This window comes from Pelodiscus sinensis, chromosome 31, assembly GCF_052426305.1.
Source record: "Pelodiscus sinensis isolate ZL-2025 chromosome 31, ASM5242630v1, whole genome shotgun sequence".
Classification (NCBI taxonomy): Eukaryota; Metazoa; Chordata; order Testudines; family Trionychidae; genus Pelodiscus; species Pelodiscus sinensis.
In genome coordinates, this window is record NC_143082.1 from 7,485,916 (window position 1) to 7,511,994 (window position 26,079).

Consider the following 26,079-nt stretch of genomic DNA (forward strand, 5'->3'; position numbering starts at 1 on the left):
CAATCCAGAAAAACAGAAGATATACCAACAAGCCCTTTACTTTTGCAAAAATGACTATTACTCCAGTGTTTAAGTGACTTAGGTTCCTAAATTCCATTTTCAAAGTGCTTTACGGACAACGAGACAGGCTATAATATCATTTAAGCACTTTGAAAATTTTATACAAAGTAAAAGGCCAAGCTCAAGCTGTTAAATGGAGCATACAGTAAAAGCTAAGGATTTACCTGACAGTGTTAATTTCACATTTCGGCTGTGTCTAGACTGCATCCCTTTTCCGTAGAAGGGATACAAATTAGACATATCGCAATTGCAAATGAAGCAGGGATTTAAATCCCCCCCACTTCATTAGCATAAAAATGGCTGTCGCTTTTTTCCAGCTCGGAGCTTTGCCGGAAAAAAGCGCCTGTCTAGACGCGGATCTTTCAGAAAAAGCCTTTTCTGAAAGATCCCTTATCCCTCATTTTAAAAGGGATGCAGTCTAGACACAGCCTTCTAGTTTACCTGAAGAACCAAAATAAGCCATTACTAGCTCCCCAGATGTTTCTAAAAAGGAAAGTCAGTGTGAGTCAGGCATGTCAAACAGGCATGCAGCCCGATCAAAATTTTTTGCGGCCCACTACTTCATTTTTATAAAAGAATAAAGTGTGGCCCGTTGGCCACTTGGAGCACACGGCCGAGTGCAGATCACAGCTGGCCGGCCGCTCCGTGCACAGCACCGTAGCAACTGCTCACAGCTGGCCAGGCCGTTTTGCGCACAGGACTCAGCACCTGCTCACAGCTGGCCACAGTGCTCATGCTGCCCAGCGCTCAAGGAAGAAGTGCCTAACTCTGGGGAAGGGATGAGGCATTGGGTTAGAGCGGGGGAGGAGGAGAGCAGCTCTGGGGGACGAAGGGGATTGGATTAGAACAAGGGTATGGAAGGGCCTGGCTCTGGGGGAGAGGAGGAGGAGGAGATTGTTAATATTTTGTTTTTATTTATTTATTCCCAAATAAAATCACAAAATGTATATTAGTCAATAACTGTCAATTTTCTGCAATTGCACGAATTATATGTTTATGCAAAAATCTCAAACTTGCAAAGTATCTGAAATTTTCATAGAAGCCTGTTCTATTTGATTAACCATGGTCTATATTTGTTTTTATTTCAACAAAACAAGTTATGTATCATAAAAATTTAAAAGTACCCTAAATTTATATTAAAATTATTTGCTCATATAAAATTTAACAGCAAATTATTGTATTATATTAAAACAAACCCTGAAAAATTATTATAAAATATACCTAAAACAATCTATAATAATAAATAATTACAACTTTCCAATAGAAGTACATTTTCTTTCGTGGCCCTGGAAGCTATCAGTTTTTGTTTATACGGCCCTCAGTAGGCTTCGAGTATGACATGCCTGTTGTAAGTGAACAAACAACCCTCACTCTAATCAATAGGTGCAGTATTAGCTTAAGGAAACAGGAAGTACGGTCTTCTGGTTTCAGGCCAAATTTCTCCTCCACTGAGTTTGTTCCTCTCACCTGTCCCTACAATTAGGGAAACATGACTCACCTAAAAGTGTTGACTTACAACCTGTAAAGGAAATCCAATACTGCAGACTAGAGAATAGCTAAGTTAATAGGTCATTTTATAATGAGTAACGTCCAACTTCATCTGGATTAATTGCAGACTCCACGATATTAGGATGCCACTGCAATTTGGTTTTAAATTACTTTGCACAGTCCAATAATTTAGAGGTTTGCACCACACTTTTCTCCCCATTCGAGTATTACTTCACGCTGTGCTCACCAACCCCTCTGTCTCTGGGGGTAGGCAGCCCCAGCTCTCCCCCAGCTGCCAGGCCAAGGCGGGGCCATCCCTGGCTTCCCCCCCACCCCGGCAGGTCAGGGCTCAAACTGGGCTGCACCCCCACCTCCACGGGCCTTCTGATAGAAGTACATTTTCTTTGGTGGCCCTGAAAGCTATCAATTTTCGTTTGTGTGGCCCTCAGTTGGCTTCGAGTTTGTCATGCCTGTTCTAGATCATCCTTGATGGATGTCTATCCAACCTGCTCTTAAGTATCTCCAGTGATGGACATTCCACCATGTTCCTAGGCAATTTATTCCAGTTTAACTACCCTGACAACTAGAAGGTTTTTCCTAATGTCCAACCTAACCCTCCCTTGCTGCAGTTTAAGCCCATTGCTTCTTGTCCTATCATCAGAGGCCAATGAGAACAATTTTCTCCCTCCTCCTTGTAACACCCTTTTAGATATTTGAAAACTGCTGTCTTGTCCCCTCTCAGTCTTTTTCTCTAAACTAAACAAGCTCAATTCATTCAGTCTTCCTTCATAGGTCATATTTTTGAAACCTTAATTTTTGCTGTTCTTCTCTGGACCTTCTCCAATTTATCCACATCTTTCCTAAAATGCAGAGCCCATAACTGGATACACTACTCCAATTGAGGCTTAATCAATGTAGAGTAGAGTGGAAGAATTACTTCTGTCTTCTTCATAAACTCCTGTTAATGCATCCCAGAATCTTTTTTGTTTTTGCAACAGTGTCTACTACAACACCAATTCCTTTTTGCAGTACACTTTCTTAGACAGTCATTTCCCATTCCGTATGTGTGAAACCAATTGTTCCATCCTAAGTGAAGTACTTTGCATTTGTCCTTATTAAACTTCATCCTATTTACCTCAGACCATTTTTCCAGATCATTTTGAATTTGACCCTATCCTCCAAAGCAGTGGCAACCACTCACAACTTGGTATCATCTGCAAACTTAATAAGTGTACTCTATGACTATCTAAATTGTTGATGAAGATACCAAACAGAACCGGTCCCAAAAGAGAACCCTGTGGAACCCCACTTTTTATGCCCTTCCAGCATGACTCTGAACCATTAATTACTCTGAGAACGGTTATCCATACAGTTATGCACGCACCTTATAGTAGTCCCATCTAGGTTTTATTTCCCTAGTTTGCTGATAAGGTCATGCAAGACCGTATCAAATGCTTTACTAAAGTCTAGGTATACCACATCTATCACTTCCCCCTTATCCACAAGACTTGTAATCCTAACCACTCTATTCCAGCATTCTCTTGTCCAGCAACATTGATGGTCTGGCATGACGTACGTTAGCCAGATGTCCACTTTTGGGTGTGGCCAAATTTCCCACTGTCCCATGAAGTTTGTTGACAGCCACCTGTTCCGGCTCTGTGTTCAGAGCTGATATTTAGCTCTAATTTAGCCCTAAATGTCTTTTAAGAGCCCAGTAAGAAGTGGAATTGTTGGTAGTGCTGCTGGACAATACTGACCTCCCACAGGCCGGAGCAGCCACACTGAAATGGGCCTCGTGAAGCTGCCACCTGACTCCACTGGAGCCGGGCCACCCGTGGCAACCAGGACCAGTATTAAAAATTGCAGCACGGGTAGCCTCTGCTGCAGTCCTGGAACCTGCTGAGCCCGAGTGTGCCCCACCCTGCAGCACCTTAACCAGTCTCCATGTGGTTCCTAGTGGAGCTCCAAGGCGCAAGTGGCCTCTGCTCCAATCCTAGAATGCAGACTTGCTCCGGGAGCAACTGGGGCCAGGACTGTGGGTGCTCCTGGTGCAGGACCACAGTAACAAAAATAGCATTGCAGTCTGGCTCCAGCCCTGCAAACTGCTTTCCATGTCAAAGGCAGGAGGTGAGGAAAGGGGCAGGGGGAGAACTAAAGGGAAGGAGGTAGAGGAAAGGAAGGGTCTTGGTGGTAGAGGAGAGGAAGTGGGGGGGTCAAAGGAGTGGGACAATGGGGGCAAGGAGGAGGAAGAGGAGAGGGGATGAATGGGTGCCAGGAGAAGAGAGGCTGAAAGGAGGGGTAGGCATGAGAAAAGTAGGGGATGGAGGAAATCATGTGTGAGGACAGAGTGGCATATGGGGAACTGGGGCAGAGGGTGGTGAAGGGGTGGGCACCAGGGAGAGAAAGAGCAAGAGCAATAAGGGATGTGCTAGGAGAGAGGAAGGGGAGGGGCAGCTACAGATGACCAGAGTGGGCCTGGAGGAGGGTGGGCACAGGAGTAAGAGAAGGGCTGGTGCAGGGGGTCAAGGAGGATGGGCAGGGGGCAGGTCTCTAAAGGGCTGAGGAGAGGGAGAAAGGCTGGAGCAAGGACAGCAGAGGGAGATGAGGGGTGGGGGGCAGCCAGCACTAGGGGAGCACATGGGGCCAGGGGAGGGTGGGAGACATTGCAGCGGAGGGAAAAGGGAGAGGTTTATAAAATATTTATTAATAGCTTGGGTGCCACAGTGGCACATCCAAACAAGCGCACATGAACTCAATACTGCTACACAGGACAAAATTCACTCCACTTATGAGGGAAAAATTTTAGAGGAAACACTTCCCCCAGCTTCTCCCTCCGATTTAATGCAATGCAAATAGGATTAATGCAATTGCAAGACAGTTACATGGAGGGTCCTGTGTGGGCCAAACCCACCCCTATTGATAGGACAAGGGTGGGAGGAGTTCTTAGAGGGGTCACACAACACCCTTTACTTCTGGTTGTGTCCATCTTGACCCCAGGATTACTGCCTCCAGGGGTTAGACTTCTTGTGGCAGGGGGAATGACTAATGGGGGGAGCAGGAGGCATGACTAACGTGCCCCTAATTTTGTTTCAGAAAATATAGTCACCATAGGAATCGGGAATGCTGATTTACTGAATATTCTGGAATACTAATTTTCAAAGAATTAGAATACAATAAAATGAATAAAGCATAAAATAGTATACAGGTACTCACCAGCCCAATAGTAGTACTACAATGAAACAATGAATAAAGTTAAGTTTCCAATACAATAAGTTACCTTATGACACTACAAATCACTACAGGCAGTGCATGAAATGCACCAAGATCACTATGTAGACACATCTCAGTATTAATCATAAATCTCTGTATTAATCATTTTCTCATTAAAGTTTTTAGCTTTGTATCAAGTGCTTTTACATAGAAATTGTGTACCTTTTCATACAGAACATAGAAACTTTGTATTAAGTCTTGGTAGAATAGTCCCTAGAAATGAGTACAGTAAAGAAAATGTCCCTATTGAATGAATGAGGTGTAAATGGATAAGGTATGGAAGGCAAGCATCTCAGGGCAGTTGCAAGGGTTGGCGAGGGGATGGAAGACAGATCCAAGAACAATGAGACCTGTTAAGTGGGCCCATTGAAAGAAGATTGGACATATGGATGCCTTGGGAGTATGCAGCAAGCTCCTGCTTTTGGAAGCACCCCCTTTGAAGATGAATGTGGCAGCAGTGAGACAACACCCAGAAGGTGGCGCCACAGACAACTAACTGCATTTGCATATGATGACTCTCTCAGATTTTGCATATGCATACAATAGATTTGTATGAGAGGGGAGTTACTATAAATCAAAGGTATCTTGCAGGAGGACCTCGGGTTTCCTCGTCAATATGGGAGCACAGAACCAGATGGGCAGAAGCCTGGCTCTACCCCTCACCCACCTAGCTCACCTGGCTGCAGTTAGGGGAAGCAACTATTGGTAACAAGACAGAATGTGCTTGTGTGTGAGGGTAATATATCATATGCATATGGTAAGTGTTGATTGCTATATGTACTACCAAGAAATGTGGTGTTTTACCTTTTTTCCCTTAAAAGATCCCATGCAGTACTTTAAGTACAGCAACTAAAAATACATGTAGCTCAGCAGTTTCTCTTTGAAGTCTGGTCCTGAAGTTTTTTTGCTGCAGGATGGCTACCTTTAGATCTGCAATTGTGTGTCCAGGGAGACTAAAGTATTCCCCTACATGTTTTTGTATGTTGCCATTCCTAATATCCTCTGCCTCCATTGATTCTTTTATGTATGGACTGTCCAGTTTGGCCGATGTATATAGCAGTGAGGCATTGTTGGCACATGATGGCATATATTATGTTAGTAGATGTGCAGGAGAATGAATGTGCCATTGATTGGATCCATCTTGTCATCTCCAGCCTGATTCTGGCCTGTATATTTATACCTGCCTCTAGAAATTTCCACTACATGCATCTGACGAAGTGGGTCTTTGCCCACGAAAGCTTATAGACTAACTGAAGTGTTGGAGCATAAGGTGCCATAGGACTCCTCGCTGCTTTTGCAGATTCAGACTAACACAGCTACCCCTCTGACACTTGTGTTTAATATATCCTTGACTTCAGCTTGCTTATTTGTCTTCTGCCTCCTTTATATAAAAAGTAGAGTGCAAAATAGGCAATTGCATAACTTGCTGGGCAATATACTAGTCCCAGTTACTAAACTGAATATTTGTATTGGGCGATCAGAAATGCTGGATAATTGAGATCTGGTTAATTCAGTGCTGGATAAGAGAGCTATTACTATTCACAGAAACATCTTGCCGGGGGAAAAAGTAAGTAAACTTTAATTTAAAAAACCAACTCTGAAATGACATTAAGTTTGTACAATTAAAAATAAGTTTTAGCACAGATGCTAATCATTTTACATATTACATACACCAAAGTATGTATGTGTGGGTGTAACTAATGCTACTTACAATATTAAGCACCCAAAATCTAGGAAATGCTAGTTTTAGGTTTCCTTGCATGGTCTTAATTCGACCCTCTTGTGTTAAAGACTGTACTATAATAAATATGAATAAGGGGTCCAAAATTTAAATTTGCACTTCCTAACTTTCAAGTGCTTGACTTTGTAACCTAAACAGAAGGTGTAGGCGCAAAAGCCTAGTCATTTCTCCACCACCACCCCCCATTTCACCCCAAGAAAGGTAAAAAGAACACGCATCTAACAGTCATCCCTAACCCTATCATGAGTCACAAGCAGCTGCCCCTCACTATGAGCAACCAAGGTTAGTGAGTGGGCTGCATGAGTAGACCTCCATTTCAGTGGGACATCAGATTCAGCAAAATGAATTGTGTTGTGCACCAGTACTGAGTTCATGTGGCTTGTTTGGATATGCCACTCTGGCACCCAAATTAATAAATATCTTATAAACCTCTATCTTTTCCCTCTGCTGCCATGTCTCCTCCCCTTACTCCATCAGCTCCCCTGGTGCCTGCTGCCCCCAACCGCCCTCCTCTGCTGTCCTGACTCCTGCCCTTCTCACTGCCCTCAGCCCTCCTAAGACCTGCCCCCCACCACCAGCCCTTCTCTCCCCGCTGTGCCCATGCCGCCAGTAGCCCCACTCTGATCATGTGAGCTACCCCTCCTCATCCCCTCTTCTAACACCTCCCTTGCCTCTCTCCTCTGGTGCTGGTCCCTTCCCTGCAGGTGTCTGCCCTTCTGCTTCACCTCCAGAATCCCCTGGCACCTGCACCTTCCCTTACCCCTGGACCTTCCTGGTGCCTTCCCCTTCCCCCTCTTCTTCCCTGATGCCCACCCCCTCACCACTCTTTGCCCCATTCCCCTCCTCCCCGTCTGTGCTCTCACACATGACTTGCTCCATTCCCACCTTTCTCATGCCCACCCCTTCTTTCAAGCCTTCTCCCCAGCACCTCCCCTCCTGCCTTTTCCCTCATTGTCTCCACTTGCCCCTCCCTCTGCATTAGTCTCTCCTGCACCCCTGCCCCTTGGTACCTTCACCGTTCTTCTCCTCCTGACCTGCCCCGCTCTCATCAGCACAAGCCCCTTCCTCTCCCACCCCTCCCCCTCGCCTAGCCTACCTCCTGCCTTCCCATTTGCAGGGCTGGAGTCTGCTGCGATCGGACCCAGAAGTCCCCACAGCCCGGGCTCCAGACCACGTGCCAGTGCCGGAGCCGGGCCGCTCAGCGCTCGCATCCCCGGCCCATCACAACACGGCCAGTCCCACCCTAGCGAGGCTCTGCTCCCCAACACCCCACTCGGCGTGTCTCCTGCCGAGGTGCGGCTTGGCCATTTTTTAAAAAGGTGCTGCAACACCAAGCCGCACATGATCCCGTCCCCGGTGCAGCCCTGGCTCCTCCCAATGCTGCCGCCTGGGATGACAGCTCCCCTTCCCCAGCCGGAGTCCCTTGGCCGGGTGGGGTCTTCTGGCAGGGCATCAGAATGCATCGGAATGCAGAGTGCACGCATATGCTTCACCTCCGTGCCGGGTCAGCAGAGTGGTGCCCCGGAAAACGTGGTGCCCTACGCAACTGCGTACTCCGCGTATGCCTAAGGACGGCCCTACCCCAGGGCAATCAGAGCATGGGGGCAGGGGAGCACATGTCTCTCTCTCCCTCCCATCCCCAGCATGCAGCACTTAGACAGGGGGAGGAGACTTCACATGCTCTCGTCCCCAGATTTCTATAGGCCTAGGGGTGGGGAGCGACAGGGCCGCCACAGGCTGGATCAAATGGCTTGCTGGATTGGATCCAGCCTGCAGACCCTGTCTTACCTGCCCTGCCATAATCTCACTGTGCCAGGCAAAAATATATACTAGTGCTAGGGATGACCTATAACTGGATATTTGCCTTGAAGAAAGAATGAGAACAGAAATACCACAGCAAGAATTGCACTCAACTCTGGGACAAAGCAGGAAAACATTGACTGATGGGAAATCTCCATTCCGGATGTTAATGAACCCACACCTGCATGCACTCAGATCCATAATTAACAGACCAATTTTAGTAATAAATCCTTTATTTGGTATCCAAAATAATGAAACTGCCTAAATGCATTATGAGCTCCCTTGTAGGAACACCATCCATAGCAAGGAATGGATCAGTTTCTATTTTGCAGCCCAAACAAAACAATACTCCCTTTAGAATACTCCCTTGAACTATCCATTCATTGATCCATAAATATAGTGTTCCTTCTTGAACCACTGTTATTGTCCTACAAAAACCACTACCCAGGTTCAAATAAAGTGTTCTGATGCCTGGATCTAAATTGTGTATCAGTTCCACTGGAACTTCAGCTTCTACTGACTGATCATGGTGGGGGCTCTGCCCTGCCTGCAACACTCTGGACCCCCAGGTACCATTACCATCTGGGAACCCCAGTCAGTTCAAGCTTCACAAAACGATGAGATTCTCTCTCGGTATGGTCTCCTGACCCTACCCGTATGTTATTAGTTATGGTTTGCTAGTCCTAATGTTTGTAATCAGATTTAAGTTAACTTTTTACAATAAATCTGATTTATTGTAACTTTTGTTTGGTTCCCCCTTACATGATTACTACCTAGAAATAACTTCCATGGTTAAGCTGGTTGGTTCTCTTTCCCCCTCTCTTTCTGGGGTGTTGTTTTGGCATCACCATTCACTCTGCAACAATCCTTATACCTAAGCTAAAGATCCCTGTAGCACCCAAAAATCTTGAGGGGTTTGTTCATTAAGTTGAAAGTGGAAATAGGGAGATGCTGAATCTGATGGCACAGGAATGTCACATCTTGGCAGTGCTATGCAACTCAGCCTACTAAGTTCAGGGACATATAAGGGGTCAGCTTGTGAGTGATGATTAACTGGTTCTCTCAGATGTGTTCTAGTAGTAGGCATGAGTTTCTGCATCTGATTCTAGGGTGGAAAGAACCCAGTCCTGGAGAACCTGGATCCTGCAGGAGAACTCCACTGGGAGAGAACTGGCAGAAAGGAGAAGTAAAGCTTCATATGAGAACACAAGTAACATAAGCAGCACACTGATAGGAATTATCAACCCCCCCTCCCTTCCAAAGAGTAATCCTAATAAATGGGCATCCCCAAAGTAATGGGCAAATCTGGTAACATACAGGTTTGTCTAGGAAGGTTTGGTTCATAGCCCTATGTAGTCAACACTTATTTATAAATGACTTGGAAGAAAAATCACTAGCAAATTAGAAGAGTTAGTGGAGTGGTAAATCAATGAAGCGGACAGTATTGACAGATCACTCATAAATCAATGAAGCGGACAGTATTGACAGATCACTCTGGATCATTTGGTAAGCTGGGTGTAAGCAAATAATATGCATTTTAATACAGCTAAATGTAAATGGATACATTATAGGAACAAAAAAAATGTAGGCAATGTTTACACAATGGGTGACTATCCTGGGAAACAGCAAGTCAAAGATTTGAGGACCATACTGGATAAAGCTGAACATAAGCTAGCAGTGATATTGTGGTCAGCCAATCTACTGCAATCCTTGAATTAATAAAGGAAGGTTACTCAGCTTGTGCAATAACTGGAGTTCGAGATGTGTCCCTGTGGGTACTCCACTTAGGTGTGTCAGTGCCACTGTGCACACGGCCCGGAGATCTTTGGTAGCAGTCTCCATCCGCCCATGTGTGCTGTGTTATTGCACAATCACTCTGACAGTTAGGCATGTGCTGGTGGCCATTCCATTGGTTCCTACTCTACGCCGGAGAGTATTAGCCTAGAGCAGAGGGGAAGAGGATGGGTGTGGAGCGCCCACAAAGACACATCTCGAAGAACTCCAATTACTGGACAAGGTGAGTAAGCTTCCCTTCAAGTGTCCCCGTGGTTGACTATGCAGCAGTATTCCTGCTTGGCAGTGAGCGCTTCATGTTATATGGCTGTAGGTTGGACAATATGGTAGGTCCAAATCTCGTGTCTGAGTCCTGAAAGGACCAAATAGCGTATTGTTGCACAAAGGTATTGGGCGAAGCCCATGCTGCAGCTCTGCAAATGGCATTTGTGGGAAGACCCTTACGGAAAGCAGTGGTGGTGGATACCGCTCTCATGGAATGCGCCCATTGGTGGCTGTTCATGTTTCTGGGCGTAATCCAGTTGTATGCATGTGGAAATCCATTTGGATATTCGTTGCTTGGAAACAGGTTGTCATTTGGACCAGTCCGCACACGACAGTCTGGGAGGGCATCTGAAGTCCCTCATGCATTCGAGGTAAAAAGCTAATGCCCTGCATACATTCAACGTGTGCAGGACTGCCTGCTTGCTGTCCTTGTGTGGTTTCAGGAAGAACACAGGTAAGATATTGGTTTGTTACAATAGAACGAGGTTGATACTTTGGGAAGGAATTTCGGATGGGTTTTGAGGATGACCTTGTCCTTGTGGAACGCTGTGTATGGAGGTTCCACCATGAGTGCAGCTCTCTCTCCCACTCTCTTAGCTGACTGCTATTAGAAAGGCTACCTTCATTGAGAGCTGGAGCAGTGAGCAAGTTGAGAGAGGCTTGAACGGCTGCCTCATGAGTGAGTCCAGCATGAGATTCAAGTCCCAGAACAGTACTGGGGGTGTCTGTGGTGGATAGAGGTTCTGTATCCTTCTCCGGAATCTCTTCACACACAGGTGAGAAAAAACAGAATACCGCTGTATAGGCAGGTGTATCACGGGTATAGCTGCCAAGCATACATTGAGGGAACTGATAGTCCTGTATCCTGCAGATGGAGAGTATACTCTAGTACAGTGGTCAACTGATCTACTGATAGATCTTGGAGCCTCTGATAAGTTATCCTGCCTGGTCTGGCCAAGAGGCTATCAAGTGCTAGCACTTCAGCTGCCCCTCCCCATGCTGCTGCGCATCTCCTGCCCTTTGCCTTGGAACTGCCTCCCCCATTCCCAGGAGCAGAGGGGGCTGATGTCAAGATGCCCCTTCTCCCACCCTGTATCCTATCTTCACAGAGCAGAGAGGGGGCACAACAGGACTTGGGATGGAGTTTGCTGCCTGCTTTTGGCAGTGGTACAGGGCCAGGGCAGGGCACGGCCTGCCTTAGCTCTACTGCACCACCGCCCTTCAGGAGCCACCTGAAGTAAGCAATGCCCAGTCAGAGCCCACATCCTGAAACCCTACCCCTGTTATGAACCCCCTCCTGCACTCCAAGCCCCTGCCCCAGCCCCCTTGCATCCAAAAACACTCTCAAAGCCTGCACCTAGAATCCCCTCCAGCATTCCAACTGCTTGCCCCAAGCTCAGCTCAGAACCCCTCTCGCACTCTAAATACCTTAATCCAAGACCAGAGCCTGCACCCCAACCTTCTGCCGCTGCCTGGTGAAAGGGAGGCAGGATGGGTGAGGGAGGGGAGAATGGAAGTGAGCAGGCATGGGGCCTCAGAGAAGAGGCACAAAGGAGGCAGGGCCAAGGGTATTTAGGTTTGAGGTAGATCTTGGACTGCACTTATAAAAAGTGATCTCATGCTTAAAAAGGTTGGAGACCACTGCTCTAGTATGTCCGTTACCCCTCCAACCCTGCACTAGCACGTGGATCCCGTGCTTGGGTTGCGTTCCAGGCTTCGAATAAGACCCACTTTTGCAGGTAAGTCTGTCTCATAGGAGTTGGATTCAGATACCTCTGACCCTACAAGACATTATCATCTTGTTCTTTGAGAGCCAACAAGCATCCATGCTCACAGATTTAGTGTGTGGAGTCCAGGATGTGGTACAGGGATGGCCAAACCGTGGCTCATGAGCCACATGCAACTTCACCACAGAAAGTGTGGCTTGCAAAGTGTACCCCATGGCTCGTGAAGCCTCCCCTGCACGCCTACGAAGGGCCCCCATGCTCACTGGGTGCAGGGGAGCCGTCCACTGCGGCGAAGTAAAATGGTGCCAGGAGTCTGATGTGGCCAAAATGCCAAACCAGAGTTTTCATTTAAAGGAGCAGCATTCCCCGCCCCAGACCAAACGCAGCAGCTGGGGCTTTTTTTTTTTTGGCTTGACCAAACGTGGTGGCTGAGTCGTCGTCCCCACCTCCTCCCCCGAAAACTTCCCCCCCCTCGGCTCTTTGCGCTATGTCCACCACTATTTTGGCTCTCTGCCTGTAATGGGTTGGCCACCTCCATGTGGTATGTGCCCTTTGTCGTGGGTCAGCAGCTCTTGTACTGGTGGGAACTTGTATGGGGGATGAGTGCTGAGTTGCAGTATGGTAGAATACCAGGTCTGCCTCTGCCAACTTGGGGCTACCAGTATGACCCTGGCTGCATCCTGTTTGATTTTCAATACCGTTTGTAGTATAAAAGGTATAGGTGGAAATGCGTATGCCAGTGGGAAGTCCCAACAGACTGCGAATGCATCCCCAAGGGATTGTGGTCCGATGCCTGCCCTGGAACAGTACGGGGGGCACTTGGAGTTGGCGTACATCGAGTCACGTAATCTTTCCCATCTGTGGGCTGGCAACAATGCTATGCCCAGCTGTGCTCCTATAAACTCCAGGGTTTGTGTAGGAGTGAGGAAGCATTTGCCCAAGTTCAACAGGAGCCAGAGCATGTTGAACTGCCTTGTTGAGTGTAACGCCTGCTCCATGGCCCCATAATGGGTGCCATAATCAAAGAGTCATTAAGGTATGGAAATATGTTTATTTGCTTTCTCCGAAGGTATGTGGCTACCATAGCCAGGACCTTGAACACTCTGGGTGCTGTTGACAGCCGAAGGGAGGCACCCTGTACAGATGGTGAGAGTCCTTGATGAATCTGAGGAACTGTCTGTGGGCCAGGTGAATACATACATAGAAATATGCAGGGCTCAACAAACTATATAATCTACTCACCCGTGGAGAGTAGATTTCAGCCGCGTGACTCGTTCATTCGCGGCGCGCGCATGCGCAATGCGGCTCTTGCGCATGCGCAGTACAGGGCTGACGAGCTGTTTTCACTGTCATTTGTCAAGCCCTGGAAATGTGTCCTTGTGGTCGAGGGTAGATAGCCAAGGCAGGTATGATCTTTGCCAGGGTAACCATCTTGAACCTCCGATATTTGACAAACCGGTTGAGACCCCAAAGATCTAGGATGGTTCTCCACCCCCTCAATTTCTTGACAGTGAGGAACTATCTGGAATAGAATTCCCTGTGTCTGTATTGGCTGGGTACTTCCTCTATAGCACCTAGCTTCATGAGGCTCTGAGCCTCTTCCACAAGGATACTCTTGTGAGAGGAGTCCCTGAAGAGGGATGGGGTAGGAGGTGGGTTGGAGGAACTGCTGTGAATGGCATGCAGTATCTGTTTGTACTATTTCTAGGACCCATGGTTTTCCAAGCTGGATAGAATGCGGCAAGTCTGTTTCCAAATGTTTGCTTTCCTAGATCTGCCTGCCCTGGAGGATTGAGGGCCATTGTACCCTCAACCAACATCTCAAATCTGCAGACAAGATTTGGACCCCAGGTTGAGGATGTTTGCTCGTTTGCTTGTCTTCCGTCGGGATTGTCTTGGACGTCTCCTGTTCTCATAGGGCCTTCGTTGTTGGGTGTACCCTGGTGTCCTGAACCTTTGATTATATGGTTTGTAATGTTTCTTCTTGGATCCCTGCAGTGGAGTCCCTAACATGTGAAGCGTCGCCGTAGAGTCTTTTGATAGTGTTGAGCAATGAATTTGTTGCCTCTGCAAAGAGTTTCTCCCTTTCGAATGGAAGGTCCTCGATGTTGGATTAGACCTCCTTGGGGAACCCGGACAGTTGCAGTCATGTCATTCTCCTCAGCACCACTGTATTTGCCATGGACCTGGCTGCTGTATCCACAGCGTGCAATGCTGTTTGCAATGCTGTGCGGGAGATCAGAGAGCCTTCTGTCAGGTTTCACTCAAATTGTTTCTTTACATCCTCTGGGAGATACTGAATAAAGGAACTGAAGGATTTGAATGTCTAATGTGACACAGTTAGCAATTTGAAGTTGTAGGGACGCTGATGAATATGCTTTCTTCCCCCATATTATCCATCCTCTATCTCCTTGTCATGACTCTGCATTCTGGGTTGCATATCCCTCTGTCTGGCAGCGTCGACCACCAATGAGGTGGGGGGAGGGTGCGAGAATAGGAATTCTAACCCCCTGTAGTACTGCTTATCTATTTCTTGGAAGTCGATGGTACCAATGCTGGGGTCTTCCATAAAACGCTAGTTGGGTCCATTAAGGCTTCATTCATCGGCAATGCCAATTTAGTGTGCTGAAGAAAGTTGAGTATGTTGGTAAGTTTATGCTTGTTCTGCATCATGTCAGTGAGTTGTATTTCTAGTGTGTCCACTACCCTGCAAACAGGTCCTGAAACATTTTATAGTAGTCCCCTCTGAGTGGTGATGTTGGGGGAGTGTGGTCACCCATCATGGAACACGACGTGTTAGGAGGGATAAGCAAATCTTGTGTCACTTTCTCCGTTAATGCCTCGCTGTCAGCGTTGCCCGGGCGGTAACTAGCGTGTCCACACAAGTTCGCGTTGGCTGGCTGCACCCTTGGTACCTGGAGGGTCTGCTGCAGGTGCGGTTATTGGCATCTTTAGGGTGCCCATGGGTCCCAGTAGCCTCTGCGGCAAAAATACTGGCAGCACCCATTGTGCCATCTACCAATTCTGGGGTTGCTGTTTGTGTGTTGCAACAAATTAAGAGGTGATTTGATTACAATCTATAAATACCTACAGTGAAAACAAATGTTTAATAATGGGTAGAGTCCTGCACAGATACAAAATGTTGCATCTACATCTGCAAAAATGAGCCGCAGATATCCACATCCACAGATGCAAAGTAGATGTCTGAATATGCAGGGCTCTAATCTAGCAGAGAATGTGATCCAATGACCAGAAGTGGAAGCTAAATTCAGACTGGAAGTAAAGCATAAATGTTTAAAAGTGATCAGGATTAACCACTGGAACAAGGGTTATGGTGGATTCATCACTAACTATTTTTATATCAAGATTGGGTATTTTCTAAAAAACTATCCTCTAAGAATTATTTTGGGTAACTTCTCTGGCCAGCGTTATAGAGAAGGTAAGACTAAATGATCAACTGCTATGATAATGTATGCAGTTTCATCATCAATTTCTTCAAGATCCCTTAAAGTGGATGGGCTGAATTTGCTGTAGGACTATATAAAAATCTACTCATACACCATACACCCAACATGAAGTATGCATTGATGTCCAACAGTTCTAACATTTAAGCAAATTTCAGCACAATTCCACCTTACTATACAGCTTTAAACCTCATAAACAGTAGCAGCAAAATACAAAACTAATTTAAATTCACAGCAGATCTATTTTAATTATGCAATATGTGTTAGTGGGGAAGCACAAACAGGATTACTTTTCCATCTGACCGATTTTGGCAGCTGGTGAGAACAGCATTCATGTCACCTGCCAGGCTGCATTGTCTGGAACAAATTTAATATTCATACTGTAATAGTTTATTAGAATCCTTAATACTTGCTCACATAATTATGTGAAAACTGATATCTACAGTTACCTGCAGAGTTTCTTCTACATATTTAGAGAGGTCATTCAGGTGCTTACAAATCACATTTTATCAAGGTCATTTTGCACCAAGTGATACAGACTGTTTTGTGATCGTGGCAGAAACTTCAGAAATAGGGGACATGCACAAGTCCCTTGAGGTCACCTTGCCTATGCTCTGGCCCATGCAGGGCAGCTCCCAATAGTATTAGAGTGATTTGTATAATCTTTAGCAACGGCACTTACCCACTCGTTCCAAGGGAGCCTATTCCACCTTAATGCACCTGGCTGCTTAGAAGTTTCTTTATTAAATTTAATTTTACTCCAATTCATCTCACTGTTCCCAGTTTTCCACACTTGGACCATGCCACGCTAAACTCTTCCATACGTACACATCTTAAATATTTTTAGAAGCTTTCCTGAGCCCCTAACAAATTTTCACGAATACTGCCATAAATTCTTCTAGGTTCCTCATTAAATAAATTCTTCCAGGTTCCTCTATACTCACAATTGGAACAGCCCCCATTATTTTGCACTGCACTGGATTTAAATTATGTGGCAGCATTAAAAGATGACCTGCAAAGGAAAAAAGTAGAAAGTGTCCCCTGTTCTCCTTTCTTCAACCCTAAAGAAGCAGACTATTTCCCCCCCAAAGCAATTTTTTGTTTTACCTAGGAAATATCAGGAATATTAAATAGTCATCCTTATTCTCTAAATGCCCAAGAAGAACATGAGTGTATAAAAGTAGATCTATCCAACTGTTTTTCTGGCATAACTACACTGGTTAGGAGAGCAAAAAAGCCACACATTCCTAACCAACAACAGTCGTTCAGGGAGATAGTTTAATTATTCTGACAACTATACTTGCCTTTTCACAGTATATGCTGCATAGCCACTGCACAGTTCTACCAGCAAAGTCTCTGTAGCACTGACTACTAGCCCTGTACTTTGAGGTAGATTACTGATGCTTTCATTGAGATCTTTTCTTTCTGGTGTTTGTTAACTAAGCATTAAACTGAAATTAGAACATTCAACTGTCTGAACAAAAAATCTCAGCTCTTTGCAAAAGCCCAGGTTTCAGGCTCTAGTAGTAATATAACCCAGATAGTTCTATAACATCTATGAGCAACAGGGAAGTAAAGACCTTTATAATAAATAACTGCTAATGTAAAAATGCAAGTGGAAATTTAAACACACCTATTCCTTTGCAGCCACATTTATACAGCCGAGATTAACAAACCCAAATTCTCCTTCGCAGATTATATTTAAATAAGTAGCATTAAGTATTTGAATAGTTAAGAGGCTAACAATGCTGTATTTACACTTTTCTAACTGTTTTTCATATTTCCATTGACATTTCTGGTTAACCGATGATCCAGGAGTAACCACATCAGCCAGCCCCAGTGCAGGGGCTAGGAGCTAGCAGAACCAGCCCAAGCCCCAGTGTGGGGTACAGAGGAAGCTCCAAGGGTTGGAAGGCTGGACTGGTGAGATCCCATTTAAGTCAGTTAACTGGGATTTTACATCCCTACTTCATATGGCCAAATAACTTTATTGTAGCTGCTAGTAACCAAGAAGCCAAATTATGAGCTTAGGGAGCTGGAACTCATGATTTATGAAGACGAGCTGAGGGAACTGGATTTATTTAGTCTGCAGAAGGGAGGAGGAGGAGGGTGGGGATTTGACAGCAGCTTTCAAACTACCTGAAAGGGGGTTCCAAAGAGCATATAACTAGGTTAATCCTCAGTAATGACAGATGACAGAATTAGGAGCAATAGTCTCAAAGTTAGATATGTAGGGTGTCTAAGATATGAGGAAACACTACTTCACTAGGTGGGTGGTGAAGCACTGGAATAGGTTGCCTAGGAAAACTGCTTGACAAAGCCCTGGCTGGAATGATTTAGTTCGGGTTTGTCCTGCTCTGAGTAGGGGAATGGACTAGAATCCACCGGAAGTCTCTTCCAACCCAAATTTTCTATGAGGCTATGTGACAACTGAGTAAGTAAAGGTCAAATAGGAGCACTGGCAGGGACAGGACTAGCAAAGAGGATTAGGGCTCTGTCACATGACTAGTAAGAAAGAGCCAGCAGAGGTGCAAGTTATAACCATAGGTAGTACAACACTGACTCAATAATTATTAAGTAAACACAAGGTTACTGAGGCCATGTCTATGCTACAGGTGTTACAGCAACACAGCAACAGAACATAGCCAGATGACTGCAGCACTGAAAATTTTTCCTGTTAATGTAGGTAATCCCCCCCTTTCCAAGCAGCAACTAGATCAACAGAAGAATTCTTCCACTGACCTAGTTATATTTAACACCTGGGAATGGGCCAATTTAAATATGGCACTCAAGAGTATTCTGGCTTAAAAGTTTTAAGTGTAGACCAGACCTGGGAGGATGTGACAAATTCAGTTGTGTACACAGCTGCAGTTAAGATAATCAATGTTTCATTTCCCATCACTACCACAAAAAAGCCTATGCCATGCCTCAACACCAGAAGCAAGATTCACCATAAGTCCCTGTAGACCTGCTGTATGCCTAACAACAATTGAAAAAAATTCCAGCCTTAAAATCATATCACCCTGAATACTGTGGCCCGGGTCACATGGAAGTAAAAATTATTATTATAGTTACCTTGAAGCACAGCAGACCCTTATGTGCTCTGTTTTTTTTCCACAGTTGTTACCCTCTGACCTTCATTTCTGCAGCTTTTATTATCAAAAGAAAGATCTGTAAGGGGGAAGGGTATATTACATTAGTATCAGACTTAGATTCCAAGACAAGTTAAGTTACTCCATCCCAGGACCCCGTGCCATCCCCTTTAGAGATATCTTTAAAACTGTACCCCAAGACATAAAAAGCAAAATCTATTATCTTTGTTACTGTCATGAGAGTGAACACAAGTCAGGAGTTAAAACAAGTCATGTCTGTCATCAGCTGGAAACGGTAACGAAATGGATAAATGCGAAACCCAGAAGGAAACAAGAAATTGTGCAGGCTACTTGCAATACAACTACCAACAATGAAGAGTACCAGACCTAGATAATCTCCTTCATTGAATCTTATGGTTATCTTTTGCCAGCCAATATATGCAAGACGTTCTTACAAAATATTGTCCTGGAAGACCATTTAACTGAGAAAAGTTACTTCCCCATTTTAGAGTCATTATCCCAATGAGCATCCTATTTATGTTTACAACTTGCACATCCACTTCCCCTTCCCAAATCACAGAACATTATAAAAAAAAATCACTATAATAGGTGTCAAGAGTAAAACAGACACCTGCACCTCATGGTATTTTCACTTGTCTGATGAAGCAGAGCACAAAATGTATGTTCCCCTAAAGAAAAAACGTCACATGCTCCATTCCAGTATCCTATGACACGGTGAACCTCACCAACCAACTGTTGGAATATAAACATCCTTTCAAACTCTCTTCCAAAGAGCCTATCCATTTGCAACTGAATTTTCAAAGGAAGGAAGTCCTGAAAAGTTAGAACCAGGCCATCTTTAAATAAGGAACAAACAGATAAAAGCAGGTTCTAAGGATGCTCGAATGTAATTTTAAATTCACAGTTCAGTCAAGACTTATTTATTAATAAATCCAGGAAAAATAAATTGCTACCATGGTGGGGGACAACAACTGTGCATCTCTCTTCCATTGATTAAGGGGGCAAACAATTTATGAGCTTACTCTGTACAAACTTTATGCACAAGGAGATGGATTTACTTGGAATTTTGGTCCCGTGCACCTGAGCACTGAGTCAGGCCCTTTAGCAACCTTCCCACTGCTAAGGGAGACCATCAGGTCTGGTTCAGCAGGACAGGGTAGTGGAGGTGCTCCTGAGGGTAGGTAAGCAGGCTCAGGGATATTTTCAGCAAACCAAGTGACAGTCTCAAGACAGTCTCTGATCGAACCCTTTACAGGGTCCACCTTGACCCCTTCACAGAAGGGCACATAGGAAACTTTACACTTAGATATAACCTTCATAGCTGTTAAGACAAACTAACAAAGCAGTTAAGTCTCAGCTTGACAAACCCTGGCTTGGATGATTTAGCTGGGATTGGTCCTGCGGGTAAGGTGCTGGACTCAATGACTTCCTGAGGTCTCTTCCAGCCCTATGATTTCACATAAGTGATTAGAACCTATCAAGCATGTGAAAAATTCCTTAAAGGTTACAAAATTTTGCTCCCTAAGGGCAAGTTCAGTGCTCTGCTCTACAAAAATCTCTAGTAAGTCCAGCTGTGTTGTCCCTCCCTATGCAACACACACACCATAAACAAGTTGGCAGTATCCAGCTCTTCTCTGTGTCATGGTTTCTTGTCTACCCCTCTTACCTAGCTCTCCTCTGAAATCCTCACTGGTCTGTGTTATGCACACAATAATTCAGCATGCCTTAGGCCAGTGGTCTCCAACCTTTTTACACCCAAGATCACTTTTTAAGTCTCAAAACAGGCGAAGATCTACTGCTCCGCCCCTTCCTTGAAGCCCCGCCTACATTACATGAAGAAATCTAATGTAAATGTATTGCGCAGTTCAGGGAGGGCTCAAGAGTTACTCTTAGAGCCCCTGAGATCTACTGGTAGATCGCGATCTACTGGTTGGTGACCACGGCCTTAGGCTATGACATCACAAACTACAGGAGGTCCCAGAACAATGTACAGGCAGTCCCGGGTTACATACAAGATAGGGACTGTAGGTTTGTTCTTAAATTGAATTTGTATGCAAGTCAGAACTGGCGTCCAGATTCAGCCGCTGTTGAAACTGATCTGCGGCTGACTACAGGAAGCCCGAGGCAGAGCTGTTCTGCCCTGGGCTTCCTGGAATCAGCCGCTGATCAGTTTCAACAGCGGCTGAATCTGGACACCTGGGACAGAGCAGCTGGGGCGCTGCAGGGACCAACCCGGAAGCGCCCCAGCTGCTCTACCCCAGGCGTCGGCGAGAAAAGCTTGGTCTGCTGGGGGAGGTGGGGGGCGCACTAGCTGCGCCCCCTCCCCCCCCCAGCAGACCAGGGAGACACGGAGCAAAGCCACAGAGGACGCGGGTGGCGGGACCACGGCGCATCTCGGCACTCCCGCCGCCCGCGTCCTCCGCGGTTTTGCTCCGCGTCTCCCTAGTCTGCTGAGGTGACACCCCCCCCCCCCCCAGCAGACCAGTAAGATGCGGAGCGGCTTTTCTCGCTGCAGAGGACGCAGACGGCGGGATCGCCCAGAAGCGCCACGATCCCGCCGCCCACATCCTCCACGGCGAGAAAAGCCTGGTCTGCCGGAGGGGGGGCACTAGCTCCCCCCCAAGCAGACCAGGGAGACGTGGGCGATGGGACCACTGAGACGTGCAGCGGTCCCGCCGCCTGAGTACTCTGCAGTTTTGCTCCACCCTCCCCAGCAGACCAGGGAGACACGGAGCGTCTTTTCTCGCCGCGGAGGACGCAGGCGGCGGGACCACGGCGTGTCTGGGTGGTCCCGCCGCCCACGTCCTCCACAGCGAGGAAAGCCCCGCTCGTATGTAGGGATCCGTCCTAAGTCGGATCCACGTAACTCAGGGACTGCCTGTATTCTGGAATATCCTCTGCTAATCCAGCATTCTCTGCTCAAATACCCAACCGCACTAAGTGCCTACATCTATTTAAAAGAACACATTACACATCAATAGGTCAATGGAGGGATGATAGGAGTTGCTATAGGGAACTTTCTGGGTGTCTGGCTGGTGAGTCTTGCCCACATGCTCAGGGTTTAGCTGATCGCCATATTTGGGGTCGGGAAGGAATTTTCCTCCAGGGTAGATTGGCAGAGGCCCTGGAGGTTTTTCGCCTTCCTCTGTAGCATTGGGCACAGATCACAGCTGAAGGACTCTCTGCATGTTGGGTCCTTCAAAGTATTTGAATGCTTCAATATCTTTGATATAGGTGAGAGGATTATTCTAAGAGGGGTGGTTGAGATTCTGTGGCCTGCACTGTGCAGGGGGTCAGACTAGATGATCATAATGGTCCCTTCTGACCTTAAAGTCTATGAATCTATGAATCACTGTGCAATGCAGAATTTTGCAGCAACTAATACTGTGTGTGCAGAATTCCCCCTCTCCCCCCTGCACCCAGAAATGGGCTGCAGATACTGGCCACCACTAGGGGGCTGCTAGTCCAGGCAGAGCCCAGCTTGCAAATAGAAGACAAAGGAGGGGAAGGGGCAGGGGGAGAGAAGAGAAGTGGGAGGATTACCCACAGCTGCAGTTCCCAGAAGCCCTGGGGAAAAGAAAAAAAGAAAAAAAAGGCAGGGTCGCAGGAAACGCCATAAAAGCCTATGATGTAGCACCATACACTTTCTCCCTCTGGATCCTTGGGCTCTAGGAGAGTCTGGGCTTTTGGGGGGGGGGGGAGGGGGGAGACTGACTGGAAATGTTAATCTTTTCAATCCATGTATGGATTTTTTTCATTCATGTGTGGAATAAATTTTTGTGCACACAGAGGCATGTGTGAATGTGCACCACCAATAGAAAAAAAACTAGCTGTGGGTGCTCTGCTAATCAGCTGGGTGGAATTAAGGTTAAGGACTAGTAGACTATCCAATAAGCAAATGCTTATTGGGTAGTCAACTAGTCTCTTCTCTTACATCCCTAGGTCAATGAGGTTTTGGGGGTTTTTGAGGCTCAGTGGTCCCTGGCCTAAAATAGATTCCCTACTCCTGCTCAAATGCTTACTTCAAACAGTTAAGGGTGAAAAACTCAAAGCCCCTTTTCCACATTAGGATTTTACTTCATCTTCATTAAGATGCAATGCATATCTACATGTGCTGTGCTGCAGCTGCACTGCTATAGCACTTTAGTGAACATATTACCATGCTGACACGCAAACTCTTACGGTCATAAATTAATCCATTTATCAGGTAAGTATACTGGAGAGCTCTCAACCAACTGTCTAACCCAGCTGTCTAAATCAGAGGCTAGGCTGCTATAGCTACAATGCACAAGGTGTAGATTTTTTCCACACACCCTTGAGCGACTTAAGTTTCTAATGCTGACCCGGTCATAGTAAAAACACTTCTAGTATGGACACACCCATGATCACTGCATTGTCATGTGTTTACATACATTAAGAGCTCAGTCCAACATTAGCTTCATACATCAGTGAGTTAATCCACTTACAGCGAAGGCCAGAAAACCATCCATCATATCTGGTCTGACCTCCTGTGTCACCAACACCATCTAGCCTTCCAGACACTAAAAACAATAACTGAAGTTAAAGCAAAGTATTACAACCTTCAGGAGACTTAACTACTGTGTGCCAGAGAGAATGAAAGGAAGCGGTATGCACCTACTGGCAAGGCCCCCGCACAAGCAAGGAATGATTAATTGATATATACACAGAATCTCAGCAAGTGACATGAACGCCAGACTGTAGAAAAAAAAAAAAAAAAAAAAAAAAAAAAGCAAAAGCACCCAAGGTTACGGTCAATCTAACTTGGAAAATTCCTTTCCAAACCCACTTATCATAGTTAGTTAGATCGTGAACATGTAAGCAAGAACCAGCAGGCAAAACATATACAGGTTGAACCTCCCTGATCCAGTACCTTCACTTACTCCAAAATAATGCTGCTGCGTAGACATATCCTAAGAGTCATTGTGGAGCGGGAGAGGAGTGAGAGAGAGAGAGAGAGAGAATCTGATTTTAACAGAGAAAACTAAAAGGGGTCCAAGGCTGCAAAGCCTGTTCCCATTACCACAGTCCACTGCTTCATACAAGCAAATATGTCACTCTTTCAAATCTAAGTTATTTAAACCTACAGCTACTGGGAGCCTGTTACAGAACTTCACTGATGATCTGAAACCTTCTAATTTCCAGGCTATGTTTTTGTCACAGCCTAATTTATACCTAGGGTTGCCAGGTGTCCGGTTTTGAACTGGACAGTCCAGTATTTGAGCTTTCTGTTCAGGAAACAAATTGAGAAAATATAAATGTCTGTTATTTTCTCAATAAGATGTAATGTCAAGTGTGTTCAGTATTTCTGTTGAAACCATCTGGCAACTCTATTTATACACATTTATTCTTGTGCCAACTTTGTCCTTTTGCTTAAATAGCTTTCTCCCTTCCCTTCCTCCCCCCCTCCGCCCCGCCCCTTGCAGGACAGCAATCATATCCCCCTTCCTTGTTCTTTGTAATGCACGGCAAAATAAGCCAAGCTCTTTGAGACTTGAACTACAATAGCAACTTACATCAATATAACTACACTGCTTGTGATATGAAAATCCACCCCTCCTGAGTGACTCATTTATACCAATCTAATTGATCGCATACACCAGAGCTGAGCAAGATGCGGCCCAGGGGCCAGATCCAGCTTACGGACTGCATCTGGCCACTTTCTATTTATATTCTGGAGCGGGTGTCACCGAATTTCCAGGTGGTGGCTTAAGCATCCAGATCCTAGTTAAATGGCTCATGGCTCCTAATCACGGTGCTACCCTGGCAGGGGCCAGAGCCATGACCCCTTTAAACAGCCGCAGCAATCCTGGAAGGCTGCCAGGCAACATCATAGCAATGGAGCCACAAGCCTTTTGCTGTGTTTTAATTCAAAGACAACTCTAGGGGGAGGACAGTCCCCAGGCTTAGCACTGCTGTCCCGTGCCTACCCCTCCTGGGAGTGTAGCCAGCCTGGGACCACATATCAAAATTCATTGGAGTGGTCCCCCTGCAAAAATTGGTGTAGGCTGTGTTATGTCAACAGGAGGGCTCTATGGGAATGGATTACATACATCAGTGGTTCTCAACCAGGTATGAAGAGGTCTTCTTGGGACTACATCAACTCATGTAGATTAGGGATGTAAGTGACTTATCGATTAGCCAACTATCCAAAAGCAAAAGCGGGCTCTTTCAAAGCAGAAGCTCCCATGGAGCCTGGATTCCCTGCTGGCCTTGGGGCCCTGTTAGGACTCTTGTACATTTCAAAGGCAGACCACCACCTGGGTACTTCTGCCTTTGAAATGTAGCAACAGCCAGGCAGGCTCTTGCTACATTTCAAAGCGGAAGTGCCCTTTTCGACTAAATGAATACTCGATGGAAATTCCATCAACTATTTGATGAGTTGGTTAATCTAATTTTAACATCCCTAATCTAGATAGCCACCTAGTTTTACCACAGACTACATAAGGAAGTCATAACTAAAATATCATACAATGACTTGTTTATACTACTCTATTACTATAATAAACTGTAGGGCTGTCAACTGACCTGTGTTAACGCCTCCGATAAATGCAGGACAGGATTAACACATTACCTTTTTAACGCGTTAATCACAGGCATTAATTCTGCTGCTACCCCTTGGAAACGCCGCTGCAGCGCTTTCAAGGGGCAGCACTGCATGGAGCTTGGGGTCAGCTGGGGACTCCGGCTGATCCCGGGCTCCATGAAGCGCTGCAGTGTTGAAACACTGCCGCGGCATTTCAAAGGGTGGTGCAAACGATTAATCGCAAAATTAAATTTTTTAATCGTGCAATTAAATTTTTTTAATCGTTTGACAGCCCAAATAAACTGACACAAATTCCAACAGATTTCTTTTATATGATAAATATAAGTAAGTTAAGCTTTTTTATTAATTGGGTGCTTCACACTTATTTTTATGAGTTGTAAGCAAGTCTTTTTGAAGTGTAGTGAAGCTGATTTGTCTTGCATATCCCCAACTCCTGAAAAAGGTACAGTAGTTTGGAAAGGCTAAGACACTAACCTACGCTAATGGGAGAAGCCCTCCTGTCAGCATAAGTGGCATCTTCATGGAAGCACTCTGTAGTGCAGCAGCCCACTGAAGCATTTTAAAATGTAGACATGCCCACTATCTCATTTCTTGAGAGGGTTGCTTTTATTCCTGCTACAGCTACAGCAGATGGAGTGCCCTAATCAATGTAAACTATGAATAAGTCCTGCCAATGACTAAAACAAAGTTTTTAGTCTCAGTGTAAAATGGGCACCAGCAAATTAATCATGAAAGAAAGATGTACCCAACACCTCCATCTGCTCAGGGTAAAGGCCAAAAGACCCTTGACTAC

At 45.7% G+C, this 26,079-nt stretch overlaps 1 protein-coding gene across 9 annotated transcripts in view; it reads right to left on the bottom strand.

Annotated features, from left to right (window-relative positions):
* Window positions 1–26,079, bottom strand: part of BRD4 (bromodomain containing 4) — a 221,603-nt gene that overhangs the window by 141,993 nt on the left and 53,531 nt on the right. For 6 of the 9 annotated variants that reach the window (XM_075902149.2, XM_075902154.2, XM_075902155.2 and 3 more), the window contains one exon: window positions 18,684–18,779. The exons of the other annotated variants lie outside the window; for them this stretch is intronic. The gene's annotated coding sequence lies outside the window, so the exon portion shown is untranslated. The remainder of the gene's footprint in view (window positions 1–18,683; window positions 18,780–26,079) is intronic. 9 annotated transcript variants of the gene reach the window in all.